Genomic DNA, 7,515 nt, shown 5'->3' with positions numbered 1-7,515 from the left:
TGCACATATGTGAGTGTGTGTATGTGTGCGTGTGTAAGTGAATGTGCATATGTGAGTGTGTGTGTTACATCTTTTGTCAGTAAAACTTCCTGCCAGAAACTTAGGACCTAGGGCTGACTTCAGAGCCAACTGTGGTTTCCACCCTTCCTGACCACTGTCATTTCCACAACTGTTTATTTGATCTGTGCCTGTTTTCCTCCCAGTGACCTCTGTGACAATGGCTCTGATTATTCTCCAGGTCCTGCGGTGCAAGAGGTAGCAGGCTAGACATGCAGTCTGTGAGCAGGCAGCCTAGGATTGACTGCGACTCTTATTTGGTTGACATAAGACAAGCGACACGGTCTGCTGGAAGAAATGTGGTGTCTTGCATCCAACCACTCCACGGGATCGGAGTGTGATGCCTTTTGCTCATCCGTCATCCTGACATGCGGTTGAGACCAATCCCATGGAAGACACTGTGGGAAGAGGCACTAGGGAAATAGATTCTCCATCTCTAAGTTTGAGAAACATCCCAGAAGAAGGATACCACAAGTCTCCAGCATGATCCACAGGACAGTGTAGAAATGCAGGGTAAGAGATCTCTAAAGAGAGAAGCAAGCTCCTGCTCTCACTGTCAAAAACGGACCAGCAGGCTCACACACCACCCAGGTGTTTTCCTCAGCCAGCCCATAGCCAGCTTCCATAGGTTGAAGACTAGTCTGCAGAATGGCATTAGGCAGGGCTCTGGATCTCAAATCGGTGCAGTGACTGTTCCGTTACAACTTCAGTTTTGGTCTTGAGAGCTTTCAGCTTTGTGAGTTTGACCTTGAACATGGATGCTTGTGATGCATGTGTAAGCCAGCTAGTTTCTTAGTATATAGCTATGACTCTGTAGTGAGGGGAAGCTAATTCATAAGCCATTGAACACGATTCCTGTCTGGGATGTGGTTTCGGGGAGGCATTTGAAGGGAGTTAAGTAATGGAAGAAGTAGGAGGCTAGACTTGCCGAGGTCGTTCTGTTGTGGCGGGCTCAAGGCTACTCTTCAGTTATGGTCTTTACATAGGATTAGAACAGCCTTTTTGTGGCATGCTTAAAAAATAATTACAACATATTTCATCAAAAGAAGAATTTCCCTTAAATTAGCACTCTACTCTTAGAACTAAATATGACAAAATAATTGGTTACCAAGCTATTGTTCAAGGTATTGGGGTACTAGCAATAACTAAAATAAACAAAGTCCTTGTTTGGTGGACTGCATACTATGGCTTGGGAAGACATAGTAAAGGAAACACATTGTTCTCGTAGGTAGTTCTCAGTCTACAATCATGCTTCTCAACTTGCTAATACTGAGACCCTTTAAAACAGTTCCTCATGTTGTGGTGACTCCAACCATATAATCATTTTGTTGCTACTTCATAAATGTAGTTTTGTGACTGTTATGAATCATAATGTATATATCTGATATACTAACTCATGTGAGGGTCGCGACCCACAGGTTGAGAACCAGTTGTCTGTATCCTAATGGACCCCCCCTTCAGCTTCTTCCCTCTAGAAATACTTTTTTCACTTTGTGTCCCTGGGGGCAGACTTTGAGGTTTCAAAAGTCTATGTCACCCTCAGTTATCTCTCTCTGTGCTGTGCTTATGGGTCAAGATGTAAGCTCTCAGCTACTGCCCAGTGCCACGTTCCCCACCGAGATGGCCATAGATTTACCTCACCCCCTGGAACTGTAGGCCCTCCATAATCTCTTCCTTCTGTAAGTTGCCTTGGTCATGGTGTCTTATCACACTAGTAAAAAAAAAAAAAAGCAGCCAGGACACTTGATTTCTGCGATCCACGTTCTTGTATCATGCTGCGTATCTAACTTAGCACCGTTATTGAATTCTGCGTATGTTTCTGACATACTGGAGCTAGGTTCTCAGAATCTTCTTATCCCCTCCCCTCTCTATGCTGGTGGTCTGAAGTTATGTTTCAAGCCCTTACCACTTCTAGGAATTTTAATTTCAAACCCACCTGCCTTCTTCAGTAGGGTGTCTAGAGAGGCTTTCAAACTTAGCATAATCACTAAAATCAAACTCTTGGTTTTCTGCCCCAAGAGTCTTTTTCCTTTCAGTCAATGACAACTTCATCCTTACAGTTACTCCAGAAAAATCCTGGAATCAGTCTTGACTTCTTTCTCTGATCTTCAGATTTAGCTGCAAAGATGTTCACCGTCGTGTTGTTTGGAAACTTAGAAACTTGAAAATGATGTAAGTATTCGACAGTGGAAGAATGGATTAATCATGGTACTCCTAGCCATTAAAATAATATTGCAATCACTAATAATCATAGAATGTAAGATAAAAAAGGATGAGATTCACAAAGATGATGTTACAAAAGAGAACTGTTGACAACAACTGTAGGCAAGGATGTGGGAATCGGAGTTTTCTGTGGGTAAGAGTATAGATCTGTACGTTGACCACCACAAATATGGTAAGCCTCCTGCAGGAGTTAAAACTAGACATGCCATACTGGCCAGCGAGCCTTCTTCTGAGTATGTGCTCAAAGAAGACAAAACCACCACTTTGTAAAGATATTTGTATCCCTGTACTCACTGCTTTGTTGCTCACAAGAGCCCAGAAGTGTACATGCCCGTCAATAAACATGCATAAGCTCACATAAGCATATTTGTATGATGGGATAGTATGACCCTTAGTATAAGAGGAGGTTTCGTTATTTCCTACAACATGGATGGAGCAGGGGACATTATGCTATGTGAAATAAGCCACAGGCAGCCATAAAAACGTTACATGATTTGTATCACAGCGGAGGCCAAGTATACAATGAAATAGTGATTGCCATTGATGGAAGAGGAAAGGAAGGGAAGTGGGGAGAAGCAGGTCAAAAGATATAAAGTGCAGGGATGTGGGAAGATGAGTTTCAGAGGCCTAATGTCCAATATGAAATCTCTGATTAATGGAGCCGCACTGCGTTCCGTTAAGTGCTATTGTTAGATAAACACCCCATTTCTCCTTCACCTGACTTTTGATTTCAACAGGCTCAGTTTCCTGAAGACAACTTAGGTGGGAAAATATTAAGTGGAAAATTCTAGAAATTAAAAAAAAAACAGTTTATAAGTTTTCTTTGCACACTGTTTCGGTAGCATGATAAACCAGTCATCACTTTGGTACACCCGTGCTGGTACACCCGTGCTGAATACTCTATTCACCAGCCACATGGGTGTCTCAGTTAACAGATTGACTTTTGTTCTATAGCAGTGCTTGGGTCTACTCTACACAGTTTCAGGCATTCCTCGAGGGTCTTGGAGCAGATCTTCTGTTGGCGAACGGTATCTGGACTACTGTAGATTTTAGACACTCTTGCCCTCCCTGTATAGGAACCGTTTGAGATTCCAGATGTGTCCGTCTTTACTACAGTGAGGATGAGGACTGTCCACCTTCTCTAACATCTTATAAGCTAACGTGAACTGTCAGTTGCGTTATTTTAAAGATGAAGCTACTAGCTTACAACTTGAAACATATTTGTTGTGCACAACGTCAAACATACGTAGTGAGGATGAGTTGTGACTCCATTACCAAACTGTAACAAAGGTCAACTTACAGACGCCTTTTGCTCAGTTTACGCCCTTCTCGCTGCTTTCTGCACTGCACAGGATTACTTTAAAGCAAATTTCAGATGTATTATTTACAAGGTGGTGACTTTATCTTCTTTGGGTATGTATAATAATTTGGGTATATAGTAATATAAATACTATGTTGGAAATGTTGATTACAGAAGGATGCATATGGGTTCCCTTTGGTAAACAGGGAAGAGTTTGACAGGATACTTGCCTCTGAATAAAAACAAATGACTGCTCACACCCTCTTTGGTCTGTATATATCTCACCCAGTGTACATGTGGAGAAAAGGTGATAGTCCTTGGAGGGACCTGATGATGCCCACACTCCAGCTTTATTTGTCTTGAAAACCTGATTGCGTTGGTTCATCCCAGGTGCTTCTGCTTTACACAGCAGAGCAAGAGGAACCGATCTACGAAGACAAGAATCGTTTCTGCTGGTCTTTCTTTGCTCCTTGGCACATCAATAATTTAAAATGTCAATAGCAGCATCTATCATGACAACATGCTTTCTCATAGTCAGCTTTCCTGATATCTTGTATTTTGATGTTAATTCCCCTTTCCTGGGAGAGAGAGGATGACAGAGGAGGAAGACAATGGAGGAGAAGACAACGGAGGAAGAAGCTGATAGAGGAGCAGGAGGTGGAAGGACAATGGAGGAGAAGCACGTGGTCTGGAAAACCCGCAAGTTATAAGGGTCTCATGCTGGGGAATAGAGTAGTGTAGTGGTGAATCTGCCCAATCTAGGCGTGCAGCTTATATTCATAATTATTGAGTTGTGTGTTCTTCAACCGGTCCTATTTGGGTTGGAGATTTACCACAACGATGGAAGGTTGTTTTTTCCCCCAGTGGAGACGTTTAGTAGCATCTTGGCTCTTTTCCTGTTAGATGCTAGTATCATCTTCTCCTCTCCCTACCAGCCGTGATAATCAAATGTCTTCAGGCATGGCCAGTTGCCTTTTTGTGAGGTAATCACTGCACTCCAGTGACTATGTGTACGTGTATGTATGTGTATATGTGTATATAGTGTCGGAGATTAGCAATAAGAACTCTCATTCATTTTATTGGCTAAAACCTCATGGAGAACACAATTTGTGATCTGCTAAAAGTTGTTATTGTGGTTTACTGACCCGCATATTTAGTTAACAACCCATGACACAGTTGCTAATGATAACCTGCATATTTGAGACATATCCAGGAATCACCTTTGCTCTTTCTGAGAAAAGCAAAGGTCTTGAATGAAAGATTGCTTGCCAGCTATGACCAGTCACAGCTCCCTCTCCAGTTTACCCTCAGACCGCTTCAATATTCTTTATCAGCGACAACACAGGGAAATGGTGTGTGGAGGTTAAACGTGGAAGATCTCTGCCTAGAGAATCAATGACAGTCCATACATATCAATAGGTCTTTTGATCAGTAATGACGATGTAGACACGGGTGCAAAATATAAAGGAAAAGGGTATTTACACATTGCATATAATTTGGAGGGTTTCCCTGTCCCATAATGGAAACACTTTATTGGAGAAGTATAAAAGGAGATAAGGGGGAAATATGAGAGCACCTCCCCCTTCTCCTCAAGGGCCACACTGTTCTGAATGTCTCCATGTCTCTGCTGCCTTTCCAGTCCAGAGTCTTATTAAATACCCCCATTTAACAATATAGAGAAGTCCCATGATTCCTCTCTGTAGACACTCAACAGGTAAGCAGAGGACACGAGTTAGTGGTGCCACCATCTTCAGAAGACTGCTTTTTTTACTTAGTGGCACTGTGTTTCTAGGGACATAGAAACAAATCAAAACAAAAGGAAACAAAACTTAATTAATTTCTAGCAAAGTCCACCTCAGACATGGCTAAAAAGGATTATCAAACGCTGTACATGTCATCTAAATAATACCATGTAAGTATATAACTTACTAGAGTGCATTTGCAGAATCGTGAGTCTGGGATTGGACATCAGGGCCTTGCACATGCGAGGCAAATGTCTTCCACTGAGCTCCAGCCCCAGCCCTGGGATCATGAGTCTTACGTGTCCTTGAAACTGTTGATGCTTTAGTCGGGTTTGCTTAGAGGTACAGAACCAAGTGAGTGGATATATTATCAAAGAAGCCTTAAAGTAACGAGAGCCAAATCACATCTGAGACAGGAGAACCCAGTACTCAGTTCCTGAGCCTCTTACTGGGCAGTTACCCAATCCACAGGGCAGGGTGCATCAGTGGTCCCAGGCTGATGCTGGAAACCTGCAAAGTTCTTGGAGAGCGCTGGTCCCCATTCTTCCACAAAAACTTGGAAATGCTGGTTCTGCTACAGCAGAGAAATCAGTCCCTCAGCCTAGGAGCAGTGAAGGAAGGGTCAAGCAAACAAGAGGTGAGAATTAACCCACTCTGAAATGCTCTCACTGGATCTGAGCTACTACCCCACAGTCTGGGCAGGCCGGACCACATCAATGGAGGCCATCGGGAGGGTTCTTCAGGTGAGGTTCCCCACTGAAGTGACATTAAAACCAATCATAATGCGTAGTATGTGCCAATTATACATAACAGTGGGCTTCATAATGGAGTGTTCATGCATACATATAACCTATTTTTATCATATCAGTTGGGAATTCCTAAGTCTAGAGTAAGTCAAGAGTCAATATTTATAAATCCTAAGTTAATGATAAGATGTCTATAGACCACTTTGTCTTCTGTTTGCCCATCTTTAAAAAATGCATACTTTTTGTGACAATATCCATAATTTTGTTATTGGTAAATGATTAAAAAAATTAATGTCTAAAGGCTAGTTTTTATTTAGGTACTAAATACAACGTAGTTATGCAATACATGTAACCCTAAATATTGGTCTATTTCCTCACAGGAAAATGGAAGCTCAGAAAAGATACACACTTTGTTTAATGTCTCATATCTCTCAATGGGAGGGCTGTGAGTCAAACACAGTTCAAGTAAATAATTTGCAGGATGTGAGGCTGTCTCTTCCAGTTTGTGTGAATAAAAGGGCATTTTTTTTTATAACCTTAACACAGACTTTTAGCTGCAATTTCCCTGGAAGTGGGCAAATAGATATCTGTCTGTGTGTCTGCCTGTCTGTCTATTCCAATAACGTGTGTATATTTTCAAGCATAACAAACCCTTTAGGACCCTGAGGACTGGTGTTCAGGGAATGCACGAGATTAGGTTTAGAAGTTCTGTGACTGTTGGAAAACAGGTCTAGTGCTCTGACAAAGAATAATCTGGCCAAAAAGGAATGGGAATTCCAAGAGTAGAGCTCCCTGTGTAAATCCCCAAAATTCAAATGGGAAGGCAGCCAGACTCCATTTTAGGTCTCTTGTTATCCATGTTGCGGGCTAGAGAGAGAGACAGCCCACAGAGAAGAGTGGAAAATATATCCGTGTGTGTGTGTGTGTGTGTGTGTTGAGGGTGGGTACCTGGCCATGGTTTAAAAAACAAAGAAACCAAAAGAACCTGAATGCACATCTAGAAATCAATGTCCCCCTAAACAGGTGGAGGGAAAGAATCCTAACAATTAAAAGTGGAACGTCAACCCCATTTGTGAGTCCAGACTGTGAGCATCTAGGTTTCTTTAATTAAGGTCAAGGTGACGATGGCAATACCAGCTGGGGAGCATTTTGCCCAGAGACAAATATGTCCCTCTGCATTTCTGCCAGGCAGCAGGGAGGTGTGTGTTTGGAGCTAAATTAATTTGATTTCCATCACACCATGGTAACTTCTGTTCCCTCTCTCCCGCTGTCAGATGTCTTCGCTGGCTGTTTCCCTTTCCTTCACCCCCACACGTTTCATAACCAAGGGAGAAAGCACGCGTTGGCTTCAGGCAGAATTTAGAAACTGAATAACTAATCTGATTCTTCTGCATGGAATGCTTCTCTCTCTCTCTCTCTCTCTCTCTCTCTCTCTCTCTCTCTCTCT

This window comes from Grammomys surdaster, unplaced genomic scaffold (genome assembly GCF_004785775.1).
Source record: "Grammomys surdaster isolate TR1022 unplaced genomic scaffold, NIH_TR_1.0 190, whole genome shotgun sequence".
NCBI classification, from domain to species: domain Eukaryota; kingdom Metazoa; phylum Chordata; class Mammalia; order Rodentia; family Muridae; genus Grammomys; species Grammomys surdaster.
This window is presented reverse-complemented; position numbering follows the sequence as displayed.